The sequence below is a fragment of the Anopheles gambiae genome, chromosome 2 (assembly GCF_943734735.2).
Source record: "Anopheles gambiae chromosome 2, idAnoGambNW_F1_1, whole genome shotgun sequence".
NCBI lineage: Eukaryota > Metazoa > Arthropoda > Insecta > Diptera > Culicidae > Anopheles > Anopheles gambiae.
This window is the reverse complement of record NC_064601.1, coordinates 45,856,511-45,875,415: the sequence shown is the minus strand read 5'-3', so window position 1 is coordinate 45,875,415 and position 18,905 is coordinate 45,856,511. Positions and strand designations below refer to the sequence as shown.

General features: G+C 42.7%; 1 protein-coding gene across 12 annotated transcripts in view; it reads left to right on the top strand.

Annotated features, from left to right (window-relative positions):
• Nucleotides 1-18,905, top strand: part of LOC1278776 (polypyrimidine tract-binding protein 2) — a 272,767-nt gene that overhangs the window by 80,540 nt on the left and 173,322 nt on the right. For 3 of the 12 annotated variants that reach the window (XM_061650462.1, XM_061650460.1, XM_061650461.1), the window contains exon 2: nucleotides 2,361-2,882. The exons of 7 other annotated variants lie outside the window; for them this stretch is intronic. The gene's annotated coding sequence lies outside the window, so the exon portion shown is untranslated. Of the gene's footprint in view, nucleotides 1-1,059; nucleotides 1,177-2,360; nucleotides 2,883-18,905 lie in introns of all 12 variants that reach the window. 2 more of the 12 variants (XM_061650467.1, XM_061650459.1) reach the window with 1 other exon arrangement.

The following is an 18,905-nucleotide window of genomic DNA, read 5'->3' as shown; positions in this document are numbered from 1 at the left end:
GTTTTTCTTTGTGCTATGAATAGAGCTATACAAATAAAGTAAAAATATAACTTTCTTGAAATCAAGAAGTACTATTTAAACCCACTGTATAGCAAACTCTTCCTGGTTCCTGTTTCCGTATGTTTGGTGTCTAAAAGGTACTGGCAGGGTTTCTCAGTTGAGAATACTGCGCCACAGTACAAATAAATATTTAGAATAAATATCTAACATTACCTTCACATTTTTTACCATATTTTGCATCTTGATTACTGATTCTGTGTTTGTATCTTTTTGTTCATATTTGCATCCTGTGTTTCATTTGTCTCTTGTACAATCTTGACTTGCACCAACTAGCTCTTTCTATTGTAATCTTCTTCTCTCTTGACATACCTTTTTCTCTATCTCTTTTTATGTCTATTTTCGCTCTATAATATAAACTTTGAAGATTTCTACAAATGCTTGTAATAATACGATGATTTTTTTAATCTTTCCTACATTTCTACATACAAAACTGTCTTATTCTGTCAAAACTATACTTTAATGTTTAAATAGGCGCGCACACACACACTGTATTCTACTCCATAGTCTCTTACACATGTCAACTGCTGGTTTTTATTAACTAGTCAAATTATTAAGGCTTCGTATTTTGTCTGCTGTGTGTCTGTCTTTCCATATCTTCATCTTGTATAGCCTTACTTTACACATATCTCTCCTTTTCTCTCTTTCTCTCTCTCTCTCCCTCTGTTTCTCTCTCTGTATATCTATTCTTTCGTCATCTTTACTCACTTCTTCTCTATTCCACTGTCTTCTACGCTCTGTATACTGTTTCTGCGCTCCTTCTAGTAATACGTTTTTTCTTAAATCTACGCAAAACACATCTTTCTACCAACACACATACTGTGGTGCACATGTTTTGCTTACTGTGGTCATGTTTCTTAGCTTTGCATAGCTATCCTTCCTCCATACTGTTCGTACACGAAAGTGGACCGCTATTCTCTTCTCTCCTTAGAATACGTTGAAACATGTTCCAGTGCCCTCTAAAATTCTACAATTTTTTTCTTCTTTTTCTTCTTTGTCCAGTTCGCCCAACACGCACACAAACAGAGAGAAAGAGAGAAAGAGGGAGAGTGAGAGAAAGATGAAGAATGAGAGAGAAATGATCAAAGTATGAATTATGCGTTAGTGTGTGTTTGTGTGGTAAGGCATAAGCGACGTGTGTTTGTGCCATAAGAACGCTGAGTCGTTTAGTCAGGCACATGGCTGGAACTTATTACTATCCTTGCATCGATTTCCACCGAAAAAATGCTCCACACGAAACCGAATAGCGCAATGAAACTGATACGCGTGAGTGCAATTTGCACCAAAAACTATCAAAATCTGTATCTGTGTTGGCTACAAACATCATCCGCATGACAAAACTGAGCCCAATGATGTCGATCCTGTACGAGCAGCAGCATCAATAGAAGAAGAAGTAAAAAAAACTCCACCCTTTAAATTGATGGAGGCGCCCTGCCTTTTGCACTTAGCCCAGTCCCGTTTAACGCTCTCTCCTCCACTTCGTTATGTACTTTTCCCAGTTGCGAACGATGCCATCATCGAACCTTTTTTGTTTTACTTATCCCTGTAGCTCCTGCTCTTGCTCTGATCACCCAGTCTGCTTTCAATGCCTTTACGACCACGTTTTGATGTCATGTTCGTAACTTCTTCACGAGACTCACATACACACGCGCGGGCGCGCTATGTTTATTCATAAATTCCTCCTTAACCTTCGCCAACTCCAACCACCCTCTCGCCCCTTTCCCACAAAGGGGTGCCATGATCATTCTGCTGAAAGTGAAGTTGGTTGCGTGAATTCCATGCACAAGATTTGCACAAGCTCCTACTCCTTCCCTCTTCTTTTCGATCCTCCAGTGTCTCCGCGATCTCCTTTACACGCGTGTCGTTGTGTGTTAGTGGGCGCTTTTGTTATGCGCTATCTTTCACTCTCCCTTTTACCACTCCCTCTGTAAGTTGAAGCAAGGGGCAGCTGACCGACTGCTGGTGTGATCGTGAGGCTTCTTTTGTGGTTGTCCCTTTGGTAAAGATATTTTGGCCAACACCAACACCAAAAATTCTCTCTCTTTTGCGACGATCACAACGACGATGACGACGACGACGAGAAGTAATGTGCGATAGTTCGGATGTGCAGCAGCCTGCAGAGCAGCGACATTTGTGTGTTTGGGCCAGTTTCAGCGTGATGATGTAGTTTCCATTTCCAAATTTCAGACAACAGGCTTTAAGCGATCGGAAGTAAACGTGATGCCTTTCCGCTAATTGATAGTATCATTAAAGTGTTTTATGGTGTACAACAATCTCATGATTGTCATGTTTTATGCTTACAGTTTGTTAAATTTGTTACGTTAGCCAAGAGTTTGATTTTTTGCTATTGACACATCCAGTTTGTAATTAAAGAAAGAGGCAGAAAAATAGCTCATAATAATTCCAGTGTCGAGAGTGTGTGGTAAAAGAAAGTTGTGACAAAATCCTAAAGTGTATTCTTGTAAAACAAGGGCCATCATCGGCGATTGCACACATAGATTGCGTGCCTGTAGTAAGATAAAGATTTTAACAGGCCGCGCAGCAGCATCCAATTGCGATTCGACGGAAGTTTCATCTCGCTCTCAAGTGTGTCCAGCTTCGTCAAAGAGTGTGTCAGTGTGTGCAGCTAAAGAAATCGTTCAATTGCTTCAGAAGGGGCTAGCTCTAGCTGCGTGTGTGCGCGCGGACCCAACAGAACTGTGACTGTGCGGCGTGAGCCAACGAGTGTGGACGGAGATCGTCGGCGAGAATCGGTTGAAATAAGCATCAAGACAATCGCGCACCGAGCGGGCACATTTATGTGCAAACAATCTTAAACACGTTGGGTAAGCTGCCTATGAATGTCACCTTCCCGAAACCCCCTATTGCTTATTCTAGCTGTAATTTAATTCATGAAAGTACAAAAAATATAGAAACACAGTCTTAAAGTATTTAAAGATATAGTTTTCAATGTCTCGTTCACGGATGAATGGCATAATTTTACATCAAACGTGTACATTATACGGTAAGACAACGGAGCATATACGAGTTCTGTACAGCGACAGTATGTGAATGTGTATGAGCTATGCTAATGAAAACGATTGTTTTCACTCTATGTCAGTGTGATCGGAAACGTCTGACGATTCTATTAAATTCATTTCACTTCCTCCCCAATTAGCCCCTGCACTCACTAGCTAGAACCTTCGAGAATAAGTGGACACTTGCCAAGCTCTGGTAATAATATTGTTTGATGCAAAGCCGCACATACACAAGATGCAAAGCCAAAGGGGGAAAAGAGGCTAAGAGATGTATAGTTATTTCAGGTGCAGGAAGGACGTATCGTATTTCCCAGCGGCCTCACTGACGGGAATGTTGGGCTTTAGAGAGAGAGAGAGAGCGAAAGAGTTCTGCTTCAGTTCTGGATATTCTGCGGAAGCCTGCATATCGTTTGAATTTAGTGGGCATGCTAAATGTACTGGCCGGTGTGGAGTTGGGTTGTAAAGGAACATGTTCCCCTCGTAGGGAACATAGAATTCTTCTGCAGCCTTGTCGCACTGTTAGTTCGATGTCATTCTGCGCTGTGATTGTGCGGTGTAGACATGCTGCCGTGAAGAAACAGTCCGGGGCAGAGCTTAAGATGTGGAGAAATACAATACAAACCCCGCTCTCCTGCTGATGGTCGATACTTCACCGATGATGGGAGTATTTGAATAACTTTGTTCGCAGTACAGTTTGTACGCGTAGACAAAATGCACATATTGCACACAGCAAATTCCAACGCAAGGAATGGACGTCGTAGTGCACTGTGTTTAGTGCACCTGGTGAAACATAATGTCGGCATTACGACGAAGGAAGGATCTTACATCTTCAAGGAACGCATAGCGCGCACCGGGTGCACATAGTCTTGATATGCCGCAAACACAGCCGCTATTAGGTTTGGGTGTAGTAGTTCGTGAATGTGAGGGTTGTTTTTGTTGTTGATGTTGTTGTTGTCGTTGCTCAATACATACATGGCACATCCCATCCACATCCATCATGTTTGTAAAGAAGCGGGGTCGCCGCAGCAAACTTCACTTATTTATTGTTCAATTGACTTTAATAAACTATGACGAGATGTGAATGGTTAGTTTCGTTCGATGTTTGTGTGTGTGTGTATGTCTCGGAGGCGATCGTTAGCGGGGCTGAGCGCGGTGTGGATGAATGTCGCTTCTATTGTCGTTAGGTTGGGCTGAGAGTTGAGGTGTGGGTACTCCCGGAGCTATGGGTGCCACGGTCACATGGCACACTGATGTGATGGTCGCGTTGACGTTCCTCGAGCAAAGGCACACACGCTCAGAGTTGTACCGTACCGGCCTGCGTCTCTATGGCACACTGTGTATGTGTGTTTGTGTATGTTAATTAAGGCAATTGATTGTGATCGGCTGGCCAAGGGGTCATCCGAAGTTAGCCTGTGGCGTGCTGAAGTCAGACACGTATGCAAGAGGGTTAGATAGAATAAAGCCTTGGTCTTTGGTCTGTTGTACCGTTTTGAACTGTGTGGCCAAAAACTTGGGTTCGACAGGGCATGTGTGTGTGTGTACTTGTGAAATGAGACAAGATTTGAAGGGAGGCGGTCGATGGTGGTGGGTTCTGGAAGCCGCTCAACGTTTGAAAGGTGACGATAGGCGTGCTCCAGACAACTGGCCAAAGTCATGAGCCGTTCGGGAGGATATGTGTGTTCTGGCTCTAGCATTCGGTAAATGTATGGAAATGGAAATCATTGGTGCGATGATTTGCACAGCTCGAAATAGATCCGAATGGAGGCAGAGGTTGTGTGGGTTGTGAGCGTTTGGTAGAGAAGACACTGGAGGCTAAAATTCCCTCGCCAGCAGCATGACGAAACATCGGGGGAAATGAGGTGAAGTAGCAGTTGTCATTATTGTTGTCGTTATCCACCTCAAAGGCAAACAGAACTTTGCATAGTGGTGTCGGTGGTCTTTGGCCTTGTTCTTGGGGATTGGCGACGTTGTCACGGTTGTTGATAACATTCAATTACGCCGCAAATGCGAGGTTTTGCGTTTAATTTGAAGTATGGATTTTGGACTATTTGGACTGTGATAATTTTGGACATTCTTGGTTTTGGGTTATTTAACAAAATCGTCGTTTTTTTTAATAATTGAGAATAGGAAATTCCAAAAGCTTGAAAAGGAATACTAAAAAAAGTTGCTTTTAAAAAGATGGTTAAAAATTCTGTACAATATTTCACAAGTTGGTTGATTTTTTGGCAAATCTTATTGCAGATTTTTGGCAAAAAAAGTATTCAACATAAATTTTCACAACTTCTACATTAATCATTAATATTACTCTTTCTGAGTTGGTATTAAACCCTCAAAATGTGCACCGCTGCAACCACTCGAGCCGCCTGGGTACGCCCTGGTGAGCCGGTTTCACTTTTTACACAGTTTTCCTTTCTGGGGCGCACGCGTAACACCAAATTGTAAGTCAAGTTCAAGGCCTGGTGCAAAAAAATGGTGCAGCCAGACGCACTACACGGCGCACGTTAGGCATCACCGCATGTCTGGTTGCGTCTTGTTTGTATGTCGCGAACGAGACCACCGAAGGAAAAGAGCATTTGTGCCAGCCCGTATACATTACATGCACGGTTTGCGCGCCCGCCTGGAGCCTTTTTCCGCCTTTCGGATCAGTGCATTCGAGTTGCTTGCATTTTTGGTAAGATGGCGTGTGTAATCGTTGCTGTCCAATAGTGTTACGTGTCTTTGGAATCGTGGAGAGGCGGAAGCAGCAGCAGAGCAGTTTGATGAGAAGCTGGATAAAGCGCTGTTTGCAGCAGCAGCAGCAGCAACCTTCACCACCATCATCGCAGAGGAAACATTCGCTTTTCTCAACCGGCCCAAGAAAAGAATGGCGGGGTCGTTTTGGGGTCTCTTCATTTCCTGCCTTCGTCGCGTTTCGAATTTCCGATGGTGGAGCTGATGGTGGGGCGATGCTTTTTACCCTCTCCACTTGCGTACGTGTGTGTGTGTGTGTGTGTGTGTGTGTGTGTGTGTGTGTGTGTGTGTGTGTGTGTGTGTGTTTGTGTGCGCCATTGCGAATGACGACACAACAAAGTGTGGAGTGCACACAGTTTCAATCCTCAGGGTGCTCTGAATCTGCTGCTGTGTTAGTGGCACATTTGGAGGTGGCCTTTCCCGATGGTCAGCCGCTGAAGAAACCGAACCCTCCACTCCGGCAGCAACAGCAAGACGTAGAAGACGATGTTCAAGGTTAACTGCTTCACTCGATCGTCCGCGTGGCTGGAATGGCAGCCAGCCTGCAAGCTTCTTTTTATTTTTGCCATTTACTCTTACTGCTCTCTCTCTCGTCCCTCAGCCTGTCTTGAGAAGGGTGCGTTTTTGCAAATGCCCCTGGATGGCGTTTCGAGAGGAAAGCGAGGGTTGCTGTGGCATGGGCTCTCATGGTCGTCTTCGTTGTCTTCGGTGCTGTTGCTTTGGAAGTTTCCTGCGGTCACGGCAACTAGACCTAATACAAGACCTTGTCCCGTCTGGGGTCTCTATGTGTGTCTCGCCGTGTGCACAGAACCACAGTATATCTTTGAAAGGAACGCAAGTCTTTTCGGGTGGTTATTTGGAGAAAGATCGACTTGATCGGCGGCCGAGGTTGTATTGCGTGATTGGACACGTTTTGGTACATGAAGTGCATGTTGTTAACCATTTTCTTTTAGTCGCAAATATATGCAATATTCACTCGTTTTCACATGAAGCGTTGAGTTGAATTAAATGTATGCTTTCTTTAATCTACCTTATTTTGATTTTGGGATACGGAAAACTAAGCGTAAGTGAAACATATCATATTATTGGGCTAATCGTCGTAGCAAGTCGTAGTTATCAATAGGCGGCCTTGCGTATCAATTGCGTATCGGATATAGAAATGTTGTGTTTGGCACTGCTAAACGACTTAATCTTCTTCATATACGCATCAATTAGCTGCTTAGTTGCATTTTCCAATTTGATTTCGTGCAATTCCTCTTTCTCACTACCTTGTGGTGTGGCCAGTGGTGTGAAAATGGGAAATTACATTCCATTTATTTATCCCTCTCCGCTTTGCTGGGAAGTGTTTCGGCAGCTTTGCTATTTCTTGCTGGCGAAAGCAAACATACTCACTCAACTGCACGCGTTTTCCATCGATGGTCCGGTGTTCGATGCAACGTCTTCATGAAGATGTCGAACGTCCGTCGCGTTGGGTTTGGCAAAGGGCCAAACAAATAAAAACAGTCTGCAACGGGATAGCAGTTGCCGTGCGCCAAACTTTCTCCCTGCATTTGAAGCTAATTTCCTGCGAACCACAATCACGCGGTTGGATGCACTTGTCGAGCTCATTGCGCGAAGAAATTAGAAAATCGGTCTAAACTGGGATTAGACGAGCAGACATTCAATCAGATGTGTTTTAACAACGATTTAATGTGTTGTCATCAACATTGTATCAACATTACTTTATATTGTATCTAACTAAAAAAACCGCTCACATAATGTGTGAAATATTAAATAAAAAGAATCCGACAAAAATTTTCGAAAATCACAATACTTAGTTTTTATGCAAGTTTTGAAATTGATTTTGTACTAGCTGAACGTGCCGACGGTTTTCGCTCCCGTGTATGGCTGAGCGGCAAACAAAACGTGTTCAAACGGCTGCTTAACCCTTATCGACCTTCCATCCGCCACCCTTATCGGCAGACGTGTGCTTTACGGCACGATTGTTGTCGTGCCGTTTGGCACTTGTTGAATGCATTTTGCAGCGAAATGACACGGCCGCCTGATCGTTCTATCGTTCGCGTTCGATCGTGAGGGGCCACCGATTTGCTTCCTTCGTTATACTCACCAACTTGTCTGTCTGTGTGTGTGTGTGCGTGTGTTTGAATGTCTTCCGTTCAGTCGCAAGCCGGTCGTAGCAAAGTTGCACACGTTGTCGTGATGCGAAACGATGATGCTATACTCTGGTGCACGGTGGGGTCGTCCTCCATGATGGAGGACACACTAGCAGCATCCGTAAAGTGTCGTTTCCGTCGTGCGGGAGGCAAAATAGCACACCCCGGCCCCTACTAGCGATGGCTGCAAAGTGATGATTTTCGCTAAAAATAAACCATTATTTATGACGGAAATCTTGGGAACGAGGGACGGGAGCCTCAGACACAGAAGGATATGATATTTGCAGAGCTAACAGCGCGCGACTGAGCTGCTTTGGAGTTAATGCCTCCCGTTCGTTTCAGTCTTTTCCGTTTGGTCGATGGGTGGGGGGGGGGGGGGGGGTGGGGGTGGGATGGTGTGAGGTGGGGGACACTCGATAAAGGTGCAAATGTGCAAGGTTTGAAGAAGCTGAGAAGCTGCTGTAATCTTGCTGTGAGCGTTCAATTTGGCTCCGGGTGCCATCATAAGCCGAAAGTTGGTAAAGGGACTACAAATCTGAACAACTAAAGCTGTCTTCTGTGAATGTTTGCGTTTTTATCTATTTATTGTACAATTAACAATGAACAAAAAGGTGTAGAACGTTCGTTTTTACAACTTTTCCTTAAAAATGGCATCTCTCTTTGTCTTTTTTCTATGTATGTGTGAGGTCTTTTGTCTTTTGTGTATGCATGTGATAAATTTCATGTTTGGATGAATGCATTAAATCATTGAAACATGAAATTTTTACTTTTACTGAGTTGATAAAGTTAAGTAAAGTTAAAACATTTATAAGAATTATTTTTCTGATGTCAATCAAAAGTAAATGCACTTGATGGCTTTAGTGCAGTTTATCGCTCCATCGTGATTGTGATAAAGACTGGTTGAAAAATTATATTTTTTATAATTATGATTATACAATTTTTATAATTATTTTTGAAAAAATGTTGAAATTATAAACCTCTTAGAGTGATCATTCAAATTACGTTGAATGGCTCTAAACATTCTAAAGGAAATCTAGGAAAAGACATAATCTAAGAGAAGGAAGCAAACTTCCATTTCTTTTCTAAATTACTTGTTTTAAGCAGCTTTGAGTATTCAAAAGAAGTGTCTTGTATTTCTTGCAGCAGAAGCAAGCATTACAGGGGTTTCCAAGTGAAATTAAAATGTCAACAACATTTTGCATTGCTTGCTATGTGTTTTTCAACAGATATCAAGTGTTGTATTTAAATCACAATTATTTTTCTATTTTCCACATGATTTTCAACACCGTATTGAGCTTTGACAGTGTTTGGAAATCATTTGTAAAACTAGAATGTTATTGAGTTAGCAATACTATACGCTACAGCTGTTGAGAAACATCTTGCAGGTGTTGAATAATGATGCGCACATCACTCGAAAGTGACTCGGAAAACTATGTAAAAGTAATATAAAAATATATCAAATAATAACATATAATTTTCTTCACTTTTTCGAGTTATACGATGAATCAAAAACTTCTCGTATGTTTTAGAATATCAATGTCAATGTTCTCAGAATTGGTTGCGTAAATCAATTATTGCAAACGACTCTTACATAATTGAAACATATTTGATAGATAACTTCGTTGTGTAAAAAGAAATGTACAAAAGCGCAATTGGCTGTTGAAATGCATCGCGTAAATATCCAATCATGTTTGGTTCGGTTCCATGCTACCCAGTTTCACTTAAACCACTCTCCCTGGCAGCGACAAAATCGCAAACAACAACCCTTTGCCAAATCGTAAACCGCACTATGGTTGCACACACACGCACACATAAGCACAACGGTGGCCATTCCAGATGGGGGCAAGGAAATAAAAACTCACACAACTGCTGAAACCCCCAAACAGCCTCGGGAGCCGGGTGGACCGTGGAACCGTGCAGGAAAAACTCGCGAATTGGTAGTGACATGCTTCAAATGAAAGCAAATTGTGTATAAATTGAATTATTATTTTTACACGCTTGCTTCTTCTCCGCTGGTACAGAGGAGAATCGTTTGAGTGCGGGCGTGTGTGTGTGTGTGTGTTTTGGTTGGCAGTGCATTCGTGCACGATGATGCAAACTGCGTCCCATTACCCGGGGATGGTGATGATGGTCCCTGTTTGCGATCGTCCGCAACGAAACGTTGGTGTGGCACCGTCCCGCGGTCTGCTTTTTTGGAAAGCGTGTCACACAAAACCGCCAATAAAATCGTCGCTGTGTGTTGTTTGCTTCGAGTACATGGCAAGCCGATATGTTACTGTAGTAAACGAAGGCTGGGAGCGGGTGGGGGATTGTGGCCACGGGACGGGTATAGTAGCAGGCATTTACACATCAATAACAAATAGAAGAAATGTGTGCGAGTTGAAAAATGGACTCGCGGCTGCGTTTTCGTGCGGCTCATGTACGGCGCACTACTCTCTCGGCGGCGGTGCGGCATACGTCAGTGGTCCATATCCAGCTTCCGCCCAGATGCCCAGTACAGGCGCGCGGCAGCGTGTTGACTCTTGGTTATGATTTCTTTTGATGTATGACTTTATGAAGCTGGCCGGCTCGTGTCGGTGGTGTGGTTATTTTGTACAATAACCAAGGGCTAGTGGGATTGCTGGAAAATATACATTTGCTGGCGATGTTTGCCCCGCCCGTTTGTTGGGGCAAAAAGAAAAACAAAATAGGTTGGCCAAAATATGAAACAATATATCGAGCAAGCACATCTACACGCAACGTGACATCATCCGTCGCCGCCGCCGTTGAGGCTCTGGTTTATGTTGTGCAATAATTTAGGTGAAGCGGATGAATCTGCCAACAGCTCCCCCTTACTCTGCTTTTCTCGCCTCGCATTTCGATTGCACTGGATTCTCACGCCACAGTAACCTTTAATTGTAGCTTGTTTTCGGCCAAGTGCGAAAAACGAGTTTGATTATTACTGTTAGTGGTGTTCATCTGTCGTGTCCGTCCATTTTTTTTGCTCTTGCGCTCATACCGAACTGTTAATGAATTATGATACCGGGCAAATACCCTTGGGCTAATGAAAGCATTAAACATTCATGAGACACTGCTGGCAGGCGGAAGAGCGGGCTCGAGAGGTGGTGTTTGACGCAAGGCGTTGTCTTGAGGCAAAATTGCATGATTTTGTCCGTCTAATCAAGTACACAGAGTATTAGACGGCGGTGGTGGTGTGGGGTTGCGGATCTTTCGGGAGGGGTTGAATGTTACCTTTTAGGAAGGAAATTTGAAATTTTATTACTAATGCAGGTACAATTTCATTGATATAATGGAGTTACCATAAGGTTGAACATTGCTTAATTTGATATATTTGTATTTTTAAGTCGAAAAAGGAGCTGTCTATGGTCATAATGGTGTGTCTTCGGCTACTAGAACATTGAATTAGAAATCATTGTAAAATATTTTGTCAGCCAGAAGGCCCAAAGTATCTTAAAAAACTATTAAAAAAAAAATAAATAGTCAAGCATTTTGCCATACAATATAAACAAACACTTATTTGTTCTAGGATTGATGAGATTAGCTCATGTATGATTGAATCTATTACCTGAAGCTTGCATATTTTGTCAAGTGATGTTAAAATCTGTTTGATTTAATATTTTTAAATTTATTAAAAGTACGATTAAAAGTTTGAAACAAAAAAAGAGAAATCAAAACTGGTATGGAAAAAACAAATCGGATGATAAATATTGTTCTCGTGACATATTGATTAAAATATAGAAGGAGCCAATGCCGTCATTGGGGCCCTTCACGATTCTAGTTAGTTTTTTGTATGGAGTTTGACAGTTGGAGGCTAAAATCATGTAAACACTCCATACAAAACCACACAAAAAACTAGCCTGCAATTTTCAGTCTAGATTATTCTAGCCTCAAAATTAAAATTAGATTCGAGTACCTGCTCAAAAACACGGTGTTGTTTACATTTACCCCAAGGTGCATTAGAGAGATCAGGTGGTGAAATCTAGAATCAAAGTGTATGTAGACCAGGTGGTCTCATAGAATGTTTTTTATAACCAAATTTGAATATCACTTTTTGACAGGATGGGCGAAAACTTTTGTTCAAACAAGCATTCTTGAGGCTTGACGAATACTCAAAACACTCTTAAAATCTTCATTCAGAAGCAGAAGCGATAAAAATCAGCCTTCTAAATACATACACCTTGGGATAAGCCCACCTGTATATTATACTCACTTAGATAGCTGCTCGAAAACTGCTATACAATGCTGACAGGCTGAAATTTCAGCCTACGAACTTAAAACGGAAAGGGCCCCGTTTAACAATATTGTCATTTTGCATTTTTAGCTAGCTGGTTACGCCTTTATCAATTCGGCGTTGTGAACAGTGTGTCTGTACTTCTTGAAAATGAAATTGTTCAAGTATGTCATTTCTTTTCTTTAAATTAAGGCTATTTTGAAGATGGAATCATAAAATTAGTTACTTATATTAGGTAAAATTGAAATTCAGTGTTATTAGAATAACTCAAACCTCTTTTCGTCGTGAACATCTTAGATTATTTTAAAATGCTTTTTTGCAAAACTTGTATAGTTTTTATGTGTTGTGTTGCACCATGTGTTGGTATGATGCTGCATGACAAATAGGATTGAAACACAATTTTTCACGTTTAAAAATGCGTTGAACTAAAATTAGTGTAAATTTGTCTACTGCTAATGCTATTTATGTTTATATTTACCTTGTTTAATCTCAATGTTTTGCAAACCGCGTGGTTTTTTGCATTATTTTCAAATGAACTTTTAAGGGTCGCACCGGTTGATTAATTAGGTTCATCGAATCGCAGTTAGATCTGGTGGATCAACCTAATGGTCGGTTTTGAGTCATTAATCAATTTCTGCAAGCGGTCAGCAAACACCCACTTTGATTGATGCACAGATTATGATGTGACACTTGTTGCTGAAACAAAACAATGTTGCCTAAGCAACGGAATGTACTTTTTATCGTATTTATATATATTTCTTTTTACTCCGTATTTTTCTCTTGCTCCCGCAAAGCAATAAGGAAGAGGAGGGTAGGGTTTTGGCGGAAGGAATGCTGTGATTTATGCCACACTATTACCCAGCGGCAAAGGTATTTCTGTTACATGGTTCTATCATTCCACTTTACGCATCAGTGTTCGGTGTACTGTCTCGCACCAGCGTTACAACGATATGCTTGTACGTATTTGAAACCTGTCAAACAGCAGCGGTTCAGGAGAGTCCCACCCTTATGCGGAAGATGAATGCAAACAAGCTTCTTCCGACTGCTTTGGTCCACGCGTGTGTGTGTGTTATGCGCTTTACCGAAAATAACAAAAGTCTAATCATTCGAAAGCCATCGGGGCGCGAAAAATCTTCGACTGTCGCTTGGTGACCCAGCAGCGCAAAACGGTAGTGACTCGTACGCGCGTCGTGGCCTGCGGTGTGTTTCGTGAACATTTGGTTTGATATTTGCCACATTTTTCTGATGTGTGCGCATACCGTTGGGAGTTGCTGTTATTGTTCTTGTTCTTGTTTGCCGTAGCACTCATCCGGGTTAGTCGCGTGGGTCGTCTAAATGTGACAATTATTTATCTTCTGTTATGATTTCACTTTTCAACCTTCGCGTTTCAGCAACACACACACACCCGATGCTGATGGTGCTGAGCGGAGGGATGACCAGAGTGGCACAGATGAGTTAAAGGAACGAATTTTAACCACTTTGACTTGACATCCTCGGAGGATGCTGTCAGGAAAGGGAGTAAAAGAGCGAGTTGAAGGCAGCGTAATTGGAACCAGGCGGAGACCCCATTTGAGTGGCGTGCGTGTGTGAGAAGAATTATCGTGATCTATTTTCAAAAATAGTAGGCCGAGCACGACCGATCGCTCACACCGCTGTAGTCGGAGATGCATCGCTTTCTACCGCGAGCAGCAGCTGGCCACACGTTTATGTCATCCGGGGTAACTTTACTGGCTAGTGACCGCGTGGGAGGGTTAGCACCTTTCGGGTCGCCCATACGGAGATCGGTGTCCAAAACAAAAAAGAGCGGAAAAATCGTTTTCGGCGGTTGCCCGGAAATAAATCATCATTATCTCGAGCGAGCAAAGAAAATGCTATTTTCCGGTGATCCTGCCGGGGGAGTGCCGCTTAGCCACTGGAAGAGGAAGGGAGCGAAACATAGACGAGCCATTGTGTGTGTTACTCAAGGATGGACCATACACTCATGCACACACGCGGAATATATTTGTGGTTGGTGGAGCAAAAGTGTCGGAACGATTATCTCGCCCGATGAAAATACGGTCTCTTCGCGTCACTGTCAAAACAAACAAATAGCTCCGATTGAGAAAATGTATGAAGGAAATAGGATGTGGGAATGGACCGTTTGTGGATCTATCAACCATCAACTGTGATCAGGCGGTTTGCATGATTCTATTCTAAACACTTCTTTTTGTGTTTTTTTTTCTTCTTCATAAACAACCTCCTAAAACCGACAAATTGATTGTTTCACTTATTGTTTTAGTTGGAGTGGAAAATTTAGTTTCCCCTCGCGAGCGAGATTTTAACCATGCGTATGATGTGTGTTTAGTGTTTCATTTCATCCACTTCATTGTGTGTGCGTGTGATGCCTGTGTGCGTGTGTTCAAATTGAAAATATCTGTTTTTCATCTCGCACCGTGTCCCGCTTGAGTGTCGAGTTGCGGGAAAACTCGAAAGGTTCGGCGCGCGCCCTAATCGTTGGTGTAGTAGCGTCTGGCGAACGGGCGGCCAGATTTTGCTGTTTTGGAGTGTGTAGCAAAGCAACAAAAAAAAAGCGCTCCACTCGCCGTTGTTTGATTGATTGTAACAGCCTCGGGAGCTTGCCAAGCGGGACGAATTGGACGCTGCAGCGCGTAGAGGATGACGAACCACTAACGCCCCATTTCAACGGGCCTGTCGACACCCGTCCGTCCGTCCCGTATCTCGAAATGGGATCGGCCGAAGAGCTTTGCACGAGAAGGGCGGGATGATCTAGTTAATTGCTGGTAGTGAAAGATGTGTCAGTTTTATTGGCGTGTCTAATTTGCCCGATTAGACCCACCAAAGTGTGCCCACTCTCTCTCCGTCGCTCTGCTGCGCTTGACACTGCGATAGGCCAGCAAACGAGACGCAACAAAACTGCAGCGGCTGCAGGCACCAATGGGAGACGGACAGTTTGGAGCAGAAGTGATGAATGGGTATTCGTAAGTGTGAGGGTGTGTTTGTACTGAATTGTTTATTAACGGGTGATGTCCGGAGGGTTGCAACCTTGCTCCAATCGGTGTGTGTTGGGAAAAGGCAAATTATTTAATAGCAAAACAAGGAAATGAGCATACATTTATTAGTCCAATTTTCGATTGTAAATGATGGTGTACTAATAAATATGAGAGGTAAAATTAATTTCATTTGATTTATCAGATGTTTTATTTTATTGTTGACAGCTAAAACAGCTCATCAGTTTTTGACATTTTAATGAAAAGCCGCTATTTTGGCAAATGTTTTGTATGCTCCAATTAAATGCTGTTAAGTGTTATGAATATCATGCGTTGACACCTGTGATGACATTTTGCAACTTTACAGTTTATTTTGAATCATCAATCATGATTTATACTGTTATTTGAATCATTATTTTTGGGTATCTTCATTTTTATATGCCTCCTACTCTTTTTTATAGAAATAAATAGGCAACAACGAAAACTAGAAGAAGTGACGGATGTTTGTTGTAATATTGGTTCGGATAACATACAATATATACCAAATATTTATATACTTCAGCGTGTGCAGAAAATCGCTAGTCGGGTTTTGGTTGAAGATAGAGCAATATATTTTAGTTCGCTCTTGGTTGCTGACTACTTTTTTCTCGATCGAAACACGATTTCAATAGGAAATCAGGAAAGATACGTTTTGTCCCACAGGTGCATATTACCCCAGCAACACCTAATCGATAGTGTCTAGGTTATTCGGGCTGTCCATTATTTCATTTAATAACGAAAAGTGTACCATTAGGTAGAATGTATGCAGTATCTGACAGATTCTTAAGGTTCTTAGGTTCTTGAAGGCTACGTTTAGGTGCGATTTGCTTATCGTTGACTCGTAACACATATTTTAACCCCCCAACCATTATCTATGCTTGAAAATCTTGTCTATTCTCTCTTGATGCAGTCACGTTTTTAATTGAATTTTCCCAATCTAATGTGTTTCTTTTTTTTTCTTTCTCTCTCTCCAAACGATACTTTCGTTTCGTTTTATTTTAGGTAAGTGGCCTTTTCTTTTTACAAGAATGTGTAGTACGTGGTATATAAGAGGCAGACAACGTCCCGACATCCTATTATTACGAAAAATGGAACAAAAACAATACAAAATATCAACAATCAACAACAGCTGAAACGTTTTTTCACCGTGACATCGTGCATTGCCTGATGTTTCTTCTACTGCATTCTTATCTTCCTGCGAAAGGAAGTTAAAAAAAACACCAACAAAATCATTCTGTCTATGCCACAGTACCGTACCACCTCCTTGTGATACTGGAGCCAGATTATCTCTTTTTAAAAAAACTTCTCCATCCTGTTACCTGAAACGTTAGTTTAAATTTATCCGGTTTTGTAGCATGAATAGATTGTCGTGAATCGTTGCATCATTTAGGAAACGGTCGAGCTAAGAGCATCTGCTAAATAATAGCGCCCCATCATTATTCGAGGCCGGGTGTGTGGTTGAACAAAAAATAAGCTACCGGTCACTTAAACTGTCGGTGGTAGTGTGCTGCTGAGGAGTTGTGATGCGATTTTCCATCCCTAGTAGCAACAACATCAGGAGCTTGGTGAAGAAAAATCCGGTGCAACAGTACCTTTTCCCTGGCGAAAGGCTAGCAACGGCTCTGCCACTACCGGAAGGTGGTCAACAATTTTCTCTAATATCATAAAATAATAGCAAAGCATCAGAAATCTGTTATCTGGTGTAATGAAAATCGTGTTTTGAGTACGAAACTATTACGGAGCTCTAGCTCGCTTGCGCACCGAGGACGAAAGAGAGAGAGAGGACGCTGGTAGTTGCTAAAAGTTGCTATTTGCTGCCGTATTCTTTTACCCCACTTTGTCATACACAAACAGTACGGTGAGCTTTTACCGCAGCATAGTAGGAAGGGTGCTTGCTTGAGCCTTGTGAGAACAATGAGAATATACGATAGGTGCGAAAAAGTTGTTTCATTTCTTCTTTCTCCCGTGTTGTTGATGTTGTTCGAGTGCAGGTAAATAATAACGATACGAACAATCGCATAAAGATTGTGCACAGCAGACCGATTTCAGAGCGGCAAAAACTGGCAAACGCGCGCTTCAACTGCTTTCGTGGCAAACCTCTAAAGCACGAGCTCTCAGGAGCAGCGGTGATTGTGTGACGGAAAAACTGTTGCATTAAATCGTCTCAGCTTGGCTCGGGAGGGTGGAAACTAGTTAAGGAAAACCGTCCAGCCATTGACTGTGTGAAGCACGGTGTGAGGATATTGCCATCGTAAGAAGCGAACCGCCGGTCCAGCCCACCGTATCTTTCACTCTCAAGTATGTGCGATCTCGAAACGCTCAGTACGGCAAGACACTAGAAGCAGCAGCAGTAGCAGGAGCTGTATAAATTGTAGTCATATTGTAGATAAATTCATAAGCACCCGTCGCCGCCATTTGCCATCTGCACGTCCTCGCACGTTCGTCGGCTTAGTGTCTTCTGTCGGCGCAATAAAGGACATTTAACGTTTGCTTACTATACAGGGGAACAATCACGTCGGCAGCAATGGTTTTTTTTTTGTCTCAGCATGGGCTAGGTTTTGTGTGATTTTCATTTTGTTCATTTGATTTTTGTTCTGAGGGAGAAGCAGTGCCACTAGACCTGGGCTGAAGTGGTTCGTTGGTCTTTTCATTCGGCAATCCCCTCGAAAGGGAAGGAAATGGCTCGATAGTTAGGAAGTGAAATAGTAGGCAACAGGCGTTTACCGGAACACCTACTCCCAGACACAGCCCCACACGTGCACACATATCACTTAAAGCTTCGTGTTATGTGTCAGTACGTTTTTCCTTCCGGTGGCCGATTGAGGGGTTTGGAAGCTAGAACACAATTACACATGGTAACTGTGCTCGTACCGCTCCGTGCGCGTTCCGTATCTTGTCGGACCATCAAGCAGAAGAACAATATTGGCTCGTTTTTGGTTTTCCTTTGCGCCATTCCTTGTTTTCTCCGGCAACAACGTTAAATCGTGCCCGATGCAAGCAACAGGTTGCAGGGTGGTGGTTGTTCGCCCGCTGTAGCCTAACGTGTTGAGTAGTTCCGACTGGGGAAGGTTGTTTCTGCCACTAGAGAACCTGTCGAGAGCGCCATTCAAACAAAACGACACAAGACACGGTGGGGGAATTGTATGCGGCCTTTGGCGTAGTGTGAAATTTCAAAAGCAACAGGATATCAGCAACAGGCCGGAAGTTTATCAGCTACCCTATTCACAGTGTGTTTTTATTCATTCGGGTGGCATTTTTCCTGTCCTTCTGTTTGTCCTTTTGCTGTTCAAGCTTAGTAAAAAATATTTTAATTATAGTTACGCAACGCTGAATAGATTGTCATTTGTGTGCAACAGGTTCCACTGGTACAGCGGACGCCTTTAGACCTAAGACAGAATTTATTCGCTAGCCAAGAACCGAGGCACGCTTCTGTCTGCTTGTCTGGTACACGAGATATCTGGGCCTTCTCCTGCAGGTACTCGGTGGCAATGCATTGCAATGCTGTCTGAAGAGTGTATCCCATTGCATAAAGCATGCGAACGTATGCGAACGCTACCAGCATGTAGGTTGGTTATCGTAGATAATCTTCCCACGTCCCCGGCGGCGCGACGCATTGGCTGGCTAGCGTTTTAGTAATTCTATCCACCCAGAATGGTAAATTGTGTCGTCGCTGCACTCGAAAACTGCAAAC